The 19,277-nt window shown below is 36.2% G+C and overlaps 1 pseudogene; it reads right to left on the bottom strand.

Moving 5' to 3' along the window:
- Positions 1 to 13,224: 13,224 nt before the first annotated feature.
- LOC145673347 (ribosome biogenesis protein NSA2 homolog pseudogene) lies at positions 13,225 to 13,872 on the bottom strand (annotated as a pseudogene).
- Between the last annotated feature and the right edge of the window lie 5,405 nt (positions 13,873 to 19,277).

The following is a 19,277-nucleotide window of genomic DNA, read 5'->3' on the forward strand; positions in this document are numbered from 1 at the left end:
CCACCCACCCCTTACGTCTTTTTGATTATTATCAAGTACAATCTGGGTCTTCAAAAGTGTTCGTGTGTTCTGAATAGAGAATGCAGAAGTGATTGGTGGGAGATGAAGTAGAAGGCTTCAAAAGCAAGATGGCGAAAGAATAGAAACCAAAAATCCTTTTTTTGCACTCGAATTAAATTCACTGTTGCTAACTCCTTAAGCAGCAATTTCATCGATCTTTCTTTTAAAAATATCAAGATAGATAGATAGATAGATAAATAGATATACATATAGACATACTGTATATATAGATATAAGTGACTCCCAATCTTGTTTACCTCTCACCCCTTCATGAAACCTACAAACTTCACTCATATGAAAAGAGCTATTTTAATTATTTTTGAGTAGGTACACTTATATGGAAAGTACTTTAATTATCTTTGTGCACACCCATATGAAAAGTTCTACTTTAATTACCTTTGTGCCCACCTATATAAAAAAATTCTTCTTTAATTATCTTTGTGCACACTCATGTAAAAATGTCTTCTTTAATTATCTTTGTGCACATCCATATAAAAATGTCTTCTTTAATTATCTTTGTACACGCTCATATGAAAAGCTCTACTTTAATTATCTTTGTGCACACCTGTATGAAAAATTCTTCTTTAATTATCTTTGTGCATACCTGTATGAAAAATTCTGCTTTAATTATCTTTGTGCATAACCATACAAAAATGTCTTCCTTGATTTGTACACACCCATATGAAAGCTCTACTTTAATTATCTTTGTGCACTGCCATATGAAAAGCCCTACTTTATCTTTGTGCGCACACATATGAAAAATTCTACTTTAATTATCTTTGTGCACACCTATATGAAAATTTTCGTTTTAATTACCTTTGTGTACACTAGTATCTAAAATTGTGCTTTATCTTTGTGGACACCTATATGAAAAGTTCTGCTTTAATTATCCTTGTGCACATCCTTATGAAAAGTTCTGCTTTATAAATATCTTTGTGCACATCCCCATAGCAGAACATGCCGCGATCTGCGATATGATCGCAGAAAGTTGGCCGCGCCTGTGCAGAAAAATTACCCGAGAAAAATAAATATAGGCAACAGAAAAGTGTAAAAACATGCCTGCTATATGTAGATGTTTTAAATGCACAGACAACTCGCATAAATATAGTTTGAACTGTTTTTTACGTCGATTATTTTTAACAATCACAAGTGTTTCTTCTGCAGAATTCCTGCAGAAAATTTTTGACTTACAAAAGCTCATCGCAGAAAGACAAAGAAAGTCCTGCCATTGGGGTGCACATCCACATGAAAAGTCCTCGGCTACGTTTGTGTAGGGACACAATAGACACATTGAATTCAGAGCTTCAATAGAAAAGTGATAAGCATGAAAATTCACCCTTATTCACCCTTATATAAAGTTGAAAATAACTGTAGAAGCTAAGCAGGAGACTTTTGTGTAAAAGTATCGAAGGTGAAAGTACTCTACGCTCCCCCCCCCTTAAAGAGAAGCAATGATGTCATTTTTCTTCCCATGTTAACTTGAAGGAATGCAAATGTTTGAATCACTTTCCTCAAAAGTTGATGATTTTGATTTAGGTCTCTTTTCCACCGAAACTATTTATATCTGTAACGTAGCATTTTACAGGATACACGGACAGACTGGGTAAATATATAACGCAGTTTGGACTGACACGGGCAGACAAGGTTAATAGACCTATATAAAGGAGTTTGGAAGGACACATGGACAGACAGGGTAAATATATAAAGAAGGTTTGGTTGATAAACCAAGCTCTTTAACTAGTTAAAGCTTGACAATTTTCTCTGAAATTTTCTTTGTGATATTGCTGTTTCAAATGGAACATACAAAACCTAAATTCTCGTACATGCTATGGTTCAGTACTAAGCTACCAGGATTCGTGCACATAACACCGTGTCGTTTATCACCATTGAAGACTAAACTTCCGAGACATAGAAAATAAAAACTATCTGATAATTCTGCGATATAATGTTGAAGTTGGTAACACTAAATAGGGTGTTAAAATGTAAAGAATGGTTTGCATTGCTGTCTGGTTGAAAAAAGATTGACAGAAAAGATCTGTCGAAGCATACACTGAGAAGGCAAAACGAATCCCACCACGCCTCCTTTCCGTCCGTCGGTTAACATTGGACAAACGATTCCAATTTCTCTCTCCATATTCATATCCAATTATGTATTCTTCTTTTCCTCCTGGATAGAGCCTTTACAAATACCAAACAGAGCAACAATGACTTCTGTGTTGGTGTTGGACTGCCTTCTGTTGCGAACCTTATTTGTTGACACAAGAAGAATGAAAGAGAAATGGAATGCGTCATTTTGTGGCTGCATTATTCAACAATACATTCTTAAGCACACCCTTTATTGTTGCAATAAAACAGTATTTGGAGGTATTCTTTCCTTCAGTCCCTTAAGTATAATTTTCTTCTCTACTGGTTCTTATAATATTATCATTAATCATAAGTCTTCTGTTTCCTTGCCCATTTTAATATTGTCCATTGATTGTAGTCTCTCCTCCTCCTCACCCTCTTTTACCTTCTATAACATTTGTAATAATATATTTTCTTCACTAATAATATTATCTTATTAACTGTTTCTAGTATTGCTCCTCTTATCCCAATTTTCAACAACACTTTCTAGTAGGACTTCTGTTCCTTTCATTCTACTATGTTTTACTATGATTAACTATGTTTTATGCTCTATGAGGCAGAAATTTCAAATATTTCAAATCATTTTATCATCCCTCTTTTGTATTGTCCACCTTTCTGCCTCATAGAGCATAAAACATAGTTAATTACCGTATTTCTTAATGACTCACAAAGTACCCCATTCTTCTTCCTAAGGGCTTCTTCTATTTTGCTGTTCATATTTCAAACCTTCACTAATATTGCTTCTCTTCTTCCTAAAGGGCTTCTTTCGCCATTTCTATCCTTACTTTCATTTCACGTTGATATTTCAAACCTTTACTAACGCTTTTTTTTTTAATTATTATTATTTCTTCTTAAATACTTCTTTCGCCATTCATCTCCTTGTTTTTACTCACATTTCAGATCTTCACTAATAATGTTTCTCTTCAAAGGTCTTCTTTTTTTCATTTGTATTTTTGCTTTTATTTATCATTTACATTTTAAATCTTTACTAATAATAGTTCCTAGATCCGTAAAGCTAGTCTGTGCTGTCTATTTTCTTCTCTCGGACTTCCTCATTTGCTACAATTTCTTTCGTTGCAATCAATATTGTTTTTTAGAGCTATTAATTGCTATTTATATTGCAAGGATCCATACATCCTCACGTACTATAAGCCACATGGTTTCACTATAAACATGTGTTTTTAACATTATAAATAAACAGTAGCAGATGACAGAAGAAAACTGCACTTTTTAGGAAGAAACGAAGGGGACACGGAAAGCCACGAAGAAATCCGACTCCACCCCTCCACAGGTCCTCCCTTTAAAACGATGGCTATAAAAGCGAACGACGAGACCAAGAAATTATCAATGCTAATGTTGATCGCTCACCTGCAAAACCTGCTCCGGATGCCTCCATAAACCTTGGATACTCGTTCCTGAGACTGCCAAATATTACGGAGTGTAAACCTATCTGTTTGGGCAGCTATAGGCTGAGACAAGGTCCTACCCAAGACAGCATCATGTACCGAAAGGAATTCTGTCTAGGGCATTTAAAGATTTGAAGAAAGACTTATAGGAACTTTGTACAAAGAATTAAATAAGACATTTTTATTTTTTAAAAAAAGGTGAAGGGTTAAAAGATTTCCGTGTACGTCATTTGACTCTACCTACAGAATATTACTATATAGTTATCCAATGTTCTTCGCAGCGTTTCGTCAAGCGACCAATAGTTAGAATGGATGGTATTCAAGAGAATTCAATAATCAAGTAGTTTAGTCATGCGATTAGTTAGTGACGTGTTAACTTTGTACTAGTGGTGTACTTTTTGGTATTCAATGTTTGTTTAGAGCTCCTCGAGGCTAAACGGTTAGCGTACGCGCCTTTGGCGTGAGAGGCCCGGGTTCAATTCCCGGCGGGAGCTCATGTGGTTCGGATTCCACGTTAATCAGTAGGTCCACGTCTCATATAGCCTCGCTGCTGAAAGGGACGCTAAACTAAAATCAACTCAACTCAACTCAATGTTTGTTTGTAGTAGAGCTAATAAGTTGATTTGGGTATGATTAACTAATATAACCCCAACACATCAGATGAGGAAAATAAATGTGACAACTACGGAAATACTTTTGTGCGCATGCATAATCTGTAAAAATGGAAATAAACGACATCCGAAATTCGAAATGTTTTCTTTTAGTTTGACATTGCAACAACTTATAAATTTTTACGAAAACGAGTTATAATTAACTTCTTCATTTCTGAGTAAAGGATTTAGAGGGGGAATAAATAGAAGTTAATATTAGCGGCAAAGAAGGATTATGTTGTAATTATAAGGGAAAATAATTTATCGATCAGTTGTATCTATCTCTTAGAAAACGAAATTTGCTACTCATCTCTCACTGTTCATTTTAAAAAACAGTTCTACTATCCCTTTGGGGATCCTATGGTACAATTTGTACCATACGGGTGTTTCATGGTACATTGCGTTATAACTCTTCTATTTTAGCTTTTTCGTCCGTTTTTTTTTGTTTTTTTTTGTTTTCCAAGTCCCTCTTCTGGTATATGATATGGGCATGCAAGTGGTATCATTTGAAAGCCAGAGGTATGAACCATGATCCTAGGATAAATAGTGACGATGCAGTAGCTGCTTGACTAAAAGTCTAAAAAAAAATAGCCCAAAAAGCCAGGATCCGGAAAGGGCTATTGTAGAGGACTCGGCTAGATAGCTGCTTCATAGTTAACTGACCCGATGAGGTGAAAGGAAAGAAAGAAAGACAGATAATTAATTACTTGCCTTTGTATTCTCATAATGTAAGTTTATTGTGTCTAAATCAGGGTAACCATTGCTCTAAATTAATTAGTTAGACGTGAATAACTTAGTCAACTACTATATGCTAATTAGATATTCTGAATACACCTATGATAACCATGCATTAGTCAAGCCCTTAATATGGCACTAATCATACGTCAAAACGACTCTGCATAAGGCCCAATGCGTTTACTGTTAACTTTCAAACGCCGTTCACAACAAAAGAACTTAAGCATTTTTGCATTCTTATTGAAACACCCTGTACATAAAATTCATGCGCATTAAAAGAGCGAGTGAAGAAGAAGAAAATGTGCTAAAATTGCTCACCTTACTTTGAGTAATAATAGATATCAGTGAACGTAGTTAATACTGGTAGTTAGAACAGGGAACAGAAAGAGGCTACAACACAATATGTCTCCTCCCCAAAACAAGATTTTTCACTTTTAAATAATAATGTACGAGCTATCACTTAGAAACAGAAAAAAAAAAAAGTCTGAAGAAGTCTTGGATACATGTCGGGGCTTGAACTGTATGTAGTAGTTTGATTAATGACAGTATGTGAAAATTTTCTTTTTTTCTTTCCTAAAACGAGAAAGAAGAAAATCTTGTGTTGTACTTTTGGTGCTGTATAACAAGGAGCTGGCAGTATTGTTGAGCGCGTCAGGAAGAAAGACTTGTTATGGCGGGCACGGTGTTTGCTCTGTGTCACCTGCCCCACTCGACATGTCGGACCATTCGTCTTCTGTTATTTACCGCTCGTAGACCGCTGCTGAAAGTACGCTGCGTTAATTTCATGTCTTGCAAATGGAGGGGAGGCAACATTTTTTTCTTTATTTTATTTTATTTTTTTGGTAACCCTTCTTCTTCAAATTTTATTACTATTTGTGGTTGCTTGCTGGATGTCTGTTTGGTGTCTTTTTTTTTTCTGTCGTTCTGAAATAGTGTGTAAGTCATTTATTTATATACAATCTTTACAATAGTTTTGTTGTTCTGTTAAGAATATATACATAACCAGGCGCGCATACAGGATTTAGTCAAGGAGGCTAGATATCCATGTAATTTCGTCCATTGTAAAATACTACGTGCCATTTTATTCACCAAAACTTTGGTCCTCAAGTGGAAATTAACCCCTATATTCCCTTTGATCTGACCCTATACATGTAAGGTCTATATGTCTTGTGTTGTGCATACTAGCTTGTCTCCCATAGAAGTATGCACATATAATAAAATTTATGTTTCTATTGTAATTTATTTATTTATTTCAACACAGCAGGCATGATGTTCAGTTACAGTGTTGCCGATAATCAAGACTTTTATATAACAGTTCAATAGAAAAAAAAAATAGATACACTTACTTTTACATGTATTAATTAGTTCGTTTACTGGTTTCTCTCTTCATCTCTTTGCACACCATTCTTCTAACAAAAAAAAAAAAAAAAAAATCACTCATTCCAAATATATCAATATCTTAAGCTACTGATTCTATATTATTGCATGAAGCACTTATTCACCATACAGGGGATTTATGTAGCATGTCAATGCGTGCCATCATGCAGTAAAATATACTCCTGTTGCTAATTCTAGTTTTGGATGATGGAACATGCACCATCCAAATTGGAACATGCACCATCTATATTGGAATTTAACTCAATACAATCGATATTGTTCACGATTTTCTAAAGAAAAACTAAGTTTTGGAGGATTGTTATTTGTTTCAATGTTAGAATGTTGGAAGTTGTTTACTACTTCAATATGTAATGCATGATGCAGAATGTAGACCTGTTTTCCTGTACATGAATAAGTTCAAAAACTTGCACTGAACACTGTGTACCATTTTACAATATTTTTCAGTATCGTGTTGCAAATGGCACAAGCATATTGTAATTAAGATCTAACATAGCAATAAAATAATTTTAAAAAGCGTCAATTGATTACGAAACTCCTTAGTGAAACAACAGTTACGCCGAAATTTTTATATTCACTATTGAGTTTTCAATATGATGCGTGAATGATAGTTTTGAGTCGAATACCACTCAATAGTTTTAGGTATACATACATATATATATATATATATATATATATATATATATATATATATATATATACAACGTTTCTTTTCTAGTAAACAAAAGGGTTTTACATTTGAGAAATTTAATGATGTCACACCATGTTGATCGATGTCACACCATGTTTTTACAGTTTCTATAGACATTTGTAGTTTTATGCAGTCATCCATGGACTTAATTCTAGCATATAATTTCAGATCATCTACATAACATATGAGAATTTTCAATACATTCAGTTACATCATTAATCATGATAAGGAATAGCAAAGTTCGAAGGTTTGAGCCTTGTGGAACGCCTGGTATTGTATTAAACTTTTCAGAGATAAAGCCTTTGTACACCACAGATTGTTTACGATTACGTAAGTAGAAAGCCCAAAATGTTAGCGATATTTGACAAAACTTCGAACAAAGTTTCTTTAGTAAAAAATATGTCAAAAGCTTTCTGGAAATCTGTATATATTACGTCAACTTGGTCCCCTCCTTTACTCCTAACTGCATTTAACTTTTTTTTTTTTTATTAGCGTATGAGTAAGTTCCAAGTAGTATGTGCATTACTGTTAGAAGCCTACATAGGCATCGAGACTGAAGATCCGAGCCCCTCTCCTTTCCCCGCGCCAAAAATTTGCTTGGGAGCCCTAAGATCTGGATATATTTACTTGGATCATTGCTTGGGTATCTAACAACGAGATTCACATACCTGAATACCCTTCCGGTTGTTATACAGAAATCGGAGCAGTGGGAGTATATGTGTCGTTTGAATAATTCTAAGTGATTCTTAAATAACGAAATGTGTTGAATGTGCACCGAAACATTTGCATGTATCAAGTTGGTAATTTGTACCTTACAATTTTCTGTTTCTCAATTAAATGGTCCGATCTCAAAATTCTGAATGCAATATCTATAAGGAATCATCTGTTGATTTTACCCGTAACCTTTCAAAAGATCTTGTATATGTTATCTAGTACTTATACACCGCCCCCCCCCCAAAAAAAAACACTTCCGTTATCAAAAGAGTTAAATTTTAGTTTTCAATCCGTTTTTAGTCTGGAACGGCGACAGGAGAGAAAAAAAAATGGTTTATCAAGAAAAAGAGATCGAATTCAAGATGGCAACCGCTTTACTTATTTCATGACCTCTACATGAGAAAAAAAATGTTATTATTTTGATGTTTGTCCGTTTATTGGTCCGTTTCTTCCGAGTCGGAAAATATTCGGATCCAAGAGAAACGTGAATGGGGAATGGCGGAAACTTCATAACAAGTAGGGATGCGCACGAGACGAGTCGAGACAGAATTTTCCTGACAAATTTCGAGTCGAGACACAGCTCTTGCAATAAAAAATAATACATTTATCGAGTCGAGACATCACTTTTACAGCACATTTTCGAGACGAGAAAGCCTCAAATCTTGTCTCGTGCGCATCCCTAATAACAGGGAACTACATAATTTATACAGTTTACCCAACATTGTTAGGCTCAGGTGGGCAGGTCATGTAGCCAGGATGGAAGAAAGTAGGAATGCTTTCAAAGTCTTAACTGGAACGCTAATCGGAAAATGACCATTAGGAAGACCTAGGCGCAGGTAGAAGGACAATATTAAGATGGATCTAGCAGAGATAGGAATACGAAGTAGAAACTGGATCCAGTTGGCTAAGGATAGAAGTCAGTGGAGAGCTTTTGTGAACGCAGCATTGAACCTCCCGATTCCATAGGCCATGGCGTTAGTTAGTTTGTTTGTTCCGAGTCGCCCAATGACCATCTGTTGAACGAATCTAAACCAAATTTTAAACTTAAAGTTATTTTTATAAGATTCCCCATTTTTTTAAAAAATAATAATTTTCCACTTATCCCCAAGATAAGGGTAGTTTGTTACAGGATAGATTTCTTAAATTGCTATTTCCTCAAACACGCCTTTAACGATCGTTTTATCTTAATTTTTCATGGAAGGCACAGTGGCTCAGTGATAGAGCGCTTACCTATGGTATGTGGAGTCCCTGGTTCGATCCCCGACCAAGTAAGTCTGTGGTGAGTAACATCTTGTCCGTGGATTTTCTGGGAGATACTCCTACTTCCTCCCACTTTCTCATTCCACCAATTTTTCCATCATCAGTCATTTGCTTTAATCATCGTCTCCCTTACCCTAAAGGTCATAATCGTGGGACATTAAGGGTCTTCACTACAGCGAAATTAAACTACCGCTAATTTTTGAGTTTTTTCCGTAGTATCTTCAAAACAAATAAAAATATTCGAAAAGCAAAAACGTAGTGAACTAGACAATGCGATTTTGCATGTGATACCTTTACCCCAAATCACCTATCCGCTTTTGGTATCCCGCTATTTACAGAACCCGCAAAAAATGCTAAATCTTTCTACAGTTGCAAATCGAAAGCAGATAGATGAGTTGTAATAACTGTATCACATGCAAAATCGTATTATCTAGTTCACTACGTTTCTGTTTTTCGAGTATTTTTTATTTGTTTTGAAGATATTACTGAAAAGGTCTAAAATTAGCGGTAGTTTAATTTCGCTATACTGAAGACCCTTAAATTCGAAAGATTTCATTTTGCATGAAATTCGAGTGCCTCATATGGGCATCTTAGTATACTACTCCCACTTCATTTTCCTTCCACTCGAGCTCAGATATTAGGAAGAGGGGCCGCGGTGCCTCAGTGGTAGAGCGTTCACCTCTTGTGCGTGGGGTCCTTGGTTCTGTCCCAGCTCGCGTCAAGTGAGCTTTGTGGTGTACAAACACCATGTGTGTAGATTTTCCTGCTTCTTCCCACTTTCTTCATTTCTCATCCTCACCTTTAGCCTAACCGGCATAACCGTGGGACGTAAAAAGCAAAAAATTCATTTCATTTTTAAAATGTTTTGTGCAAACTCAAGATATATCTTTCATAGTCTGAGTTTTGGTTGCTCCCCTCCCCCAGTTTTTACTTTCTAGATTCGCCACTGCCCTTCAGCACCAAGGCTATCCTATGAGACGTCCAGGTAGATCTACACTTTAAGGTGGAATCCGAACCATAGTAATGCGTTTAAATATGCTAGCCACTAGACCAGTTTGAAGAGCTGATAATGGATACTAATAATAATGGATACTAATGATAATGGATACTAATAATAATGGATACTAATGATAATGGATACTAATAATAATGGATACTAATGATAATGGATACTAATAATAATAATTTAAAAAATGTAATGCTGTTAGTGAAAACAAACCAGAAACATATGAGAATATTTTCAAGACAAACTACTATTTTTGGACATTACTTAAAACAGAGGTAGTAAGAAACAATAAATACAGTTTCACACAATAAATTTTAAATGAAATAAAAACTTAACATTCATATTTGCTTAAGAGCAGATCGTAAGAAGAGAAAGACGTAATATATTTTAACTTAATTGGATTTGTGTCAACGTTTCATCAGCTAAAAGTTTGTCGTAAATGTTAAAAGTTAGTAAATTTATTTAGGAAAAGTTCAAATGCCAATGTCACTATATATATACACGAACAGACATGAACAACAAATGAAATCTTGCGGCATATGTGTACATACGTATATGAACCGTATACATTATAAAGTTACGTTAGCTTTCTCAATTACAAATGCTTTTCTCACACACACACTACAAGTTCCTCACTGTCTGTTCTATTTTAATTGGGTCATTTTAACAAAGGCGTAGAGAAAGCAAAGCTCTTGTAGTTGGTATGTTTTAAAATTAGTGTTGCCCATGAAACAAGATCGAGACGAGACAAGAAACTTCTCGAGTTTCATGAGCAGTGGCGGGTCTAGAAGGTGAAAACTGCGGGGGCAGTCAGAACCTAGGCTATGAGAAGTATATCATTTGTTTACTATAAACTTTCAAAACTATATAAATAATAGCTAAAATTTATTTTTTGGCACTTAAAAAACTGGGGAGCCCTAGGCCCCTCGGCTCCGGCCTAGATCAGCCACTATTCATGAAAAATGAAATGAAATCTTTAACATCCCACGGTTATGAAGTGAGGCTAAAGGAGACGGTGTTAATGAGAGATGAGTGAAATGAAGAAAGTGGGAGGAAACGGGAGAACCCCGAGAAAACCCACGAGCACGGTGTTTGTCCACCACAAAGTTCACACGGCGCGAGCTGGGATCGAACCAGAGACCCCAAGCACCGGAGGTGAACGCTCTACCATTCAGCCACAGCGCCCCGCCCCCCACTATTCATGAGTAGCACTAGTTCACCCAAATCTTAGGTCTCAATCACTAGTTTAGTATTACGTGAATCATAGTACAACAACTATAAATTGATAAAATCATTGTAAGAATACAATGAAAGAGCGTTTATCAACGTTTAAAGATACGCAAGGTATTACACAATATACGTCAATAATAAATATGGTTTAAGTGTTCTTGGGTCTATCGAGGCGCAGAAGAATTCTGGTAACTTCTAGATGAGTAAAGAGGCCATAAATTTTGAATAAAATTTTACAAAACGTGACCAGGGATTTTTTGGGGGAAAGACTAGAAAAGCTTTTTTCTAGAATCGAGATGAGACGAAACTTGTACATCATTTAAAAGATAAGGCGAAAAGACTGTATTTTTCGTCTCATTTTGTCTATTTGGGCAATGCTATGTGATATATTCTGACTTTATTTTTGTAAATAGATTATATATCACACCAAGTGTTTCTAAACATCTTCTCGATATTATGTAAAGATGGGCATCATTTGTGTCACCATTTTAAAGCTTCTTTAAAAAAAATGGAAATGAAACCTTCTACAGTATCACTTGTATCGCAGAACAACGAGAAACAAAATTAAAAAATGAGACATAAACCAATCGAAGTTAACAAAATGATATAATGTGAGGGCAAATTCTAATGAGCAGTTTTCGAGAAACTAGAGGAAAACTATTTTTGTTTTGTAAACCTAAATATTGAAACTGAACAAGAACCACGCTACCTATTTAGATGAAACTAATACCCCTACCGCGGTCTTCAGTATGACACTAACAAGACAGAAGAATACTGTTTGTTTAACACAAGAACTACCACTGGGGTCAATTTAACCCCTGCTTAAGAGTCTTCATCCCGGCGAAATTAAAATACCGCTAATTTTACAGTAATTATGTGATATCTTGAAATAGATAAAAGATAATCGAAATGTGGAACAAGAGCGCCCTAGACAATATTATTTTACATAAGAAACCGTTATGCCGACTCACTTATCTGCTTTCGATTTCGAACCATTTTGAAAATCGGCATTTATTTTCGCGTTTTTAAACAGCTGGAAACGGAAAGCCACTAGGTGACTTGTGATAACGGTACCTCACGCAAAATAATATTGTCTAGGGCGCTCTTGTTCCACATTTCGATTATCTGTTATCTATTTGAAGATATCACATAATTACTGTAAAATTAGCGGTATTTTAATTTCGCCGGGATGAAGACTCTTAAAGTTCTTGTCCCTTTATTTAGTTCGTGTTCGTGAGTACGAAACAGGACAAATGTAGTATGCTCTGACACGCATTAAAAAACAGAAAAACATCGTTATCTGTTGATTTCCTAACAAACGAATTTTCAATCCAAATTTTACGTTTCTAGCTGTATTGTAAAGTACCCAAAATCCTTACATGTGTTAGTTTAATTTATGTTGTTTATTATAAAACAAGGAAGTTATAGTCATACTGCTTAGAAAAAAAAAAATAAAAACAGATAACGTCGGCATCACACCACAATTATAGGAAGTTTTCCTATACGGAAATAAGGAAGTAAGAGATTGCAGAAAGAGACCTGAGCTAAGCTCTTCGCCATAACCAGGAAGCACCTGAATCCCGGAAAGGGGTTGTGCTGGTTGAGGACGAAGACGAGAATCGGGAGTTGTGATTAAGATTGGAGAGTGGAAGGACATCGTTTGGAGTTGAACTGAGCTGAACTACCTGTGAGTACTGCATCTATTTGCGATGTTAGATAACCATAATGGTTAAGTTTCTGTGCCATTACGATGTAGTAGATTTCTATAGTTAAGACCATTTCGAATCATAATAACTTGTGGTGTGATGTCGAAAATATCCAAAAGTAATTGAGTATTTCATTTCTTATCCTAAGACGATTTGTTAAATTCATCCTCGAGTTGTCTAAATACACGGTGTTACAAATTTCAGATGAGCTAAGCTCTGCCCCCAAATATAAAAAGTTTCTAAGATACTAAATCATTCCGGTTAGAAATTTGTAGCACACGTTATGGTGGAGGCGCCGGGTAAATGCTTCACCTACGTAACAAACCTTGGTCACCATTCTCTTCCAAGCTTTTCGTTTTGTTTTGCCAGTCCTTATAACCTTAAACACTTCGGCGTCTGCCTGAGCTTTCACCTTCGGTATTGGAACATCCCACTTTCCTGCCTTCTCCTTACGCTTCTGTTTAATCATATTCGACAAAACTTTCGACCTGTTCTGTACATCACGGTCCAACAAGTAGACCGGCAGCGCTCCGTCTGTCTTCTGTTCTTTCTGTTGTTTCACGCGTTTCTCTTCGTGCGCTTTGATTTTCTTCTTCATCTGAATCTTCTCATTTCTACGTTCTTTGTTGTACAACTTAGCTTTAATGCCTCGCTACTTCTTCGCCGTCTGAGCTCGTTTCTGAGGTTCACGAGCTTCCTTCTTCCTCTTCTTCTCATGGTAGTCCAACCGGTATCCAGACCGCTTTCGGAAGAGTTCGATATGTTCGTTCTGCGGCATTTTTTGGCAATGATTGGTTCACTTTGTTAAAAATTTCTTATTTATTCCGGTATATCATCGATTGCATATAACACACATGTTCAACCCTCCACAACACAATTGCACCACCACACGGAAAAAATAGAGGAAAAGAAAGAAAAAAGAGAAGAAACGTCTGACCATCAGTTTTAAAGATTGCTACGAGGGGAACCGGTCAAAACCCCCACAGCCAAAACCCCCACACTCAAGAAATGTCAAAACGCCCACACAAACGGTCATAACCCCCACATAAATGGACAAATCTCCCAAACACACGAACGGTCATAACCCCCACACAAATGGACAAATCTCCCAAACACACGAACGGTCATAACCCCCACAGCCAAAAGCCCCACACAGGTAATCGGTCATAACCTCCAACGGTCATAACTCCCACACAAATGGACAAAACAGCCACACCTAGCAACGGTCACAATCCCCACATAAATGGACAAAACTCCCACACAATCGGTCAAATCTCCCACACTCTGAAATGATCCTGGTTGTATGTCTTGCCCTTGTACTTTTTAATAACATTTTTTATTCCACTTAAACCGATGTTGCAACTATTCTTCTTGCACTGTTTTGTAATGACAGAAACACTAAAGTGGGCGTCGTAAAGAGCCGCAACAAAGACGTACAATCACGATAATTTCATAGTGTGGGGGATTTGTCCGATTGTGTGGGGGTTTTGTCCATTTGTGTGGGGGTTTTGTCCATTTATGTGGAGATTGTGACCGTTGCTATGTGTGGGAGTTTTGTCCATTTGTGTGGGAGTTTTGACCGATCGTGTGGGCGTTTTGACATTTCTTGAGTGCGGGGGTTTTGGCTGTGGGGGTTTTGACCGTTCGTGCGTTTGGGGGATTTGTCCATTTGTGTGGGGGTTATTACCGATCGTGTGGGCGTTTTGAGATTTCTTGAGTGTGGCGGTTTTGGCTGTGGGGGTTTTGACCGTTCGTGCGTTCGGGGGATTTGTCCATTTGTGTGGGAGTTATGACCGATCGTGTGGGCGTTTTGACATTTCTTGAGTGTGGGGGTTTTGGCTGTCGGGGTTTTGACCTAGACCCGCTACGAGCAGTGGGACCGATCCCTCCCACCCCTCTAAAGTGCTTGAGCAAAATCCCTTTAAATTTGCCATTGTCTTCCACCCACCCTCGAACCAAAATTCCCGAATAGTGCTAGTCTCTGCCCCTTTGTTCTCAAACAGAATCAGTCTATATCTGCTTAGATCTCTCGCCATTATGTTGCCCTTTCAATCAAAAATCCGACGTTCATTAATTATTTTAAAATGTTATTCATACAAAGTTCTTCACATGAACCATTCTTAAAAGCACAATTATGAAAAAATGAAATGAAATCTTTAGTTTTACGTCCCACGATTATGCCGGCTAGGCTAAAGGAGACGGTGATGATGAGAAATGAATGAAAATGATGGAATGAATAAAGTGGAAGAAAACGGAAGAACCCCGAGAGAATCCACGCACACGGAGTTTGTCCACCACAAAGTTCACTTGGCACAATCTGGGATCCAACCAGGGACTTTATGCACCAGAGGTGAACGCTCTACCACTGAGCTTCCGAAGCCCCACGTATTGATGTGTATTCGCGATTCAATTGCGTCAGTCTTCCTCCACACACACACACACACACATACACATTAGGAAAAATCCTGCGAGCGTCGTTTCTACAAGAAGGTCTTCGAAGTTTGAACTGTCTGTTCATCAGTCATCTATTCTGCTGTTCATCTATTGTTATCTACACAAGCTTTGATGCTAAATTTTATTATTATTATTATTATTATTATTATTATTATTATTATTATTATTATTATTATTATTATTATTATTATTATTATTATTATTATTATTATTATTATTATTATGTAATTTATACCGTTTATCAAATATTGTTAAGGTCGTCAAGTCTAGGAGGCTCAGATGGGCAGGTCATGTAGCCAAGATGGAAGAAAGTAAAAACGCTTTTAAAGTTTTAACTGGAAACCAAATCGGAAAACGACCATTAGGAAGACCTAGACGCAGATAGGAGGACAATGTTAAGGTGGATTTCGCAGAAATACAAGTACAAAGTAGAAACTGGATCCAGTTGGCTAAGAACAGAAATCAATGGAGAGTTTTTGTGAACGTAGCATTGAATCTTCGGCTTACATAGGCCATAGAATTAGTTAGTTAGTTACTATCAGATTCTATTGAGTGGATTTTCGACTTTCACCTCTATCCTCATACTCATGAATGATGATAATTTTCAGAAAAGGGAAAATCAAAATTCGATTTTTCGTATGAATTCTAATGGCTTTGGATTAATTGTTTTAACAAAAGAGACCCTGACCAAAGCTTAAAACTTTACTTTATTTTAAATTATAATTTGTAACTGTTTCGGATATCTAGCATATCCTTCTTCAGACACTATCTTAATTAATGAAAATACAGACCTTTTCATAATTTGTTATTTTCATTAATTTCGATAGTGCCTGAAGAAGGATATGCTAGATATCCGAAACAGTTACAAATTATAATTTAAAATAAAGTTTTAAGCTTTGGTCAGGGTCTCTTTTGTTAAAATGAATTATAAAAAAAATAAATTCTGAAATCAATATTTCACTAATAATCTTATAAATGGCAGTACTCATTTCTCTTGGAAAAAATATGCCGAAGAAATAGTTCATTGGGAGGATTTCCTTTTCGGAAAGAAAAAAAAAAGTTTCACGAAAAACGACTCAATCAGTTTTACTCATATTTCAGACATAAATATTTAATTCACAATTTTACAATCTGCAAGGTCTTTTAGAGTTTTAAATTTAAGTTCAAAGTCATTCTAACTTCAGATCCAATGAACTATACAGCCAAACTGTTCAAAATCTTCTTACTGAATTGATTATCCCAACTAAGTTTTGAGCAGTTTCAACTTGGAAAAATCCCTTTGTCCAGATAAAACAGTTATTACTGGGATTGTCAAGGGAATGATATATTGCAATGTGTTCTTGTATGTATACTCTATGACAACCGACATTCTAGTGTGGCACCCCCTTATAGAAGTCTGCACAGGCTCGGGCAGAATTCGGACCTACGAAGCATATATCACTTCGGGCCCGGGCCAGCGGGCAGTAAATTTTTAAATATGCAACCATATTTCTCGGGCCTTTTCGGGCCTAATCATGTAAATATACTGTACAACAACATTTATTGGACCGTTCTTTCCGGAGAACTTTTAAAACACATCTTCAAAATTAAGCCTCTAATTGCTGTAAATAAAAATTCAATTTTGCGTTACACTGTTAAAAATACTTTCTTAAATCTGAGAAAACGTTTCTTATCTGTGCACCGAGAATATCTTTTCTTAGAAACAAGAGTTTGAAACTCTCATTAATGAGAAATGAAGAAAAATAGATGAGGTTGTATCAAGTGAAACTGATACTTTCCTTATGAATGAGAATTGCCAAATCTCATTTCTAAGAAAATATTGTCTCGGTGCATAGATAAGAAACGGTTTCTCATATTTAAGAAATTATTTTTGACAGTGTTGATTGAATCTAGTATAACGTTCGACTGTCTTGATTGATTAGGGTACAACGTTCGTGTATCTTGACTGTATCGAGTATAAATACAAGTATCTTGATTGATTAGAGTATAACGTTATAATACCCTAATTGATTAGAATACATCGTTCAAGTATCTTCACTGTTAAAAATACTTTCTTAAATCTGAGAAACTGTTTCTTATCTATGGACCGAGATCTTTTCTTAGAAACAAGAGTTTGATACTCTCATTAATGAGAAATGAAAAAAGTAGATGAGGTTGTATCAAGTGAAACTGATACTTTCCTTATGAATGAGAATTGCCAAATCTCATTTCTAAGAAAATATTGTCTCGGTGCAGAGATAAGAAACGGTTTCTCAGTTTTAAGAAATTATTTTTAACGGTGTAATTATTAAGTTTCTGTAATTCGGGCTCATTTGATTATCACAGGAGTTCGGGCTGGGCTCGGGCCTAAATGCTAAAACATATTTCGGACTCGGGTCGGCCCTCACATTATAAATTCACGGGCCGGGCTGGACCCGGGCTAAAAATTCCTGCCCGTGGAGACCTCTACCCCCTTAGGCACGTAGCCTAATTCGAAACAATCGGTCCAATAATAAAGAAACAATACAATACAATAATAATAACGTCATATTTTAGGCTATTATTGTTTTAAAGGTTTTTTGTAACTGTACACACTGTCTCACAAGAAGACGTTTGGGAGTTAGTCTGTACGAGTCCAGTAATCCAGGTTCGACTTCCGGTCACGAACATTTTTGGAACTTATTTTTTTTTCTTTCTACTTTATGATGTGAGCTTTCGCTTTTAATTTTATATCATTTGACCAGCTGTTGTAAACGAAATATTCCATCTGCTCTGACCATCGGGATTAAAATGCAAAGAGAGAAGAAATGTGATAGAAGCCAGTAAACTCAGAAGAAGCCTTGAGTTAGTCCTTGCGCGTTCTCCCCTCTTCTTCCGGCGATTGTATTAGTATGGTAGGAAGTGCCAAAAGCCCAATTTCTTCCGCTCTCGCCTTATCGCCATGTTCATCTATAGCCAAGGAACAGTGGCGGCGCTCTTTCCTTCATTAAAAACAGACGTTTACCATTCTTAACCGAGTTTTTTTTAAAGTCAACACACTTTCCCAAACTTCTATCCACCACCAACCAAACTTTTCCCCGCATCTGTTCTGCAAAGTGCAACAAGTCAGTAAATTCCTAGAAATAATTTTACGTTGTTATGACGTTGTTTCAAGCATTACGGAGAGGTCAGTTTTCTCTCTCTTAGTCTTTCTTATTAAAGTCTATATTCGTGGCTATATGGTTTGGTTAGGGTATGAGCCTTTTGATACGGGAGATCGTCTGTTCGATTCTTAGTGGGAGCACATGTGGTTTGGATCTCATGTTAAGCTGTAAATCCATATTTTATAAAGTCTTGCTGTTCAAAGGGACACTAAACCCAAATCTAATTAATTTAGATATGTAATATCTATAAGGAATTAGCAACCTACAGCATCTTATATTTCCCACAGAAGATGGTATAAAAATTATTCGGTTGGCTTCTTGTAATACTATTCCTTTCGTGTTGGTCTGGTGGCTAACGTTACAGCAACACCACGAGGTACTGTGCTCAATCCTCGATTGGAGACTTTCGAACGCATTACAGTGGTTCAGAACGGATTCCATCTTTAAAATGTAGGTCTCGTTTTATATAGCCTGGCTGTTGACTAAGCACATTAATTATAAATCAAGCAATCAAATACATTTAGTTATTAATGACGCATTGAATTTTTCAACATGAATTTAAATGTACTGTATAAAGAATGATGCAGATTACAGAAAACGTTCTATCAAAAATATATGTATATTTTTCAGAAATTACTTTTGATTGTTCTTTTTGATATTGAAAATGCCATGAAGTGTTTTATCAGTGGACACATTATGTCTAGAATACAACCTAACAGTGGTT

Source organism: Thermobia domestica, chromosome 16 (genome assembly GCF_964235325.1).
Source record: "Thermobia domestica chromosome 16, izTheDome1.hap1.1, whole genome shotgun sequence".
NCBI classification, from domain to species: domain Eukaryota; kingdom Metazoa; phylum Arthropoda; class Insecta; order Zygentoma; family Lepismatidae; genus Thermobia; species Thermobia domestica.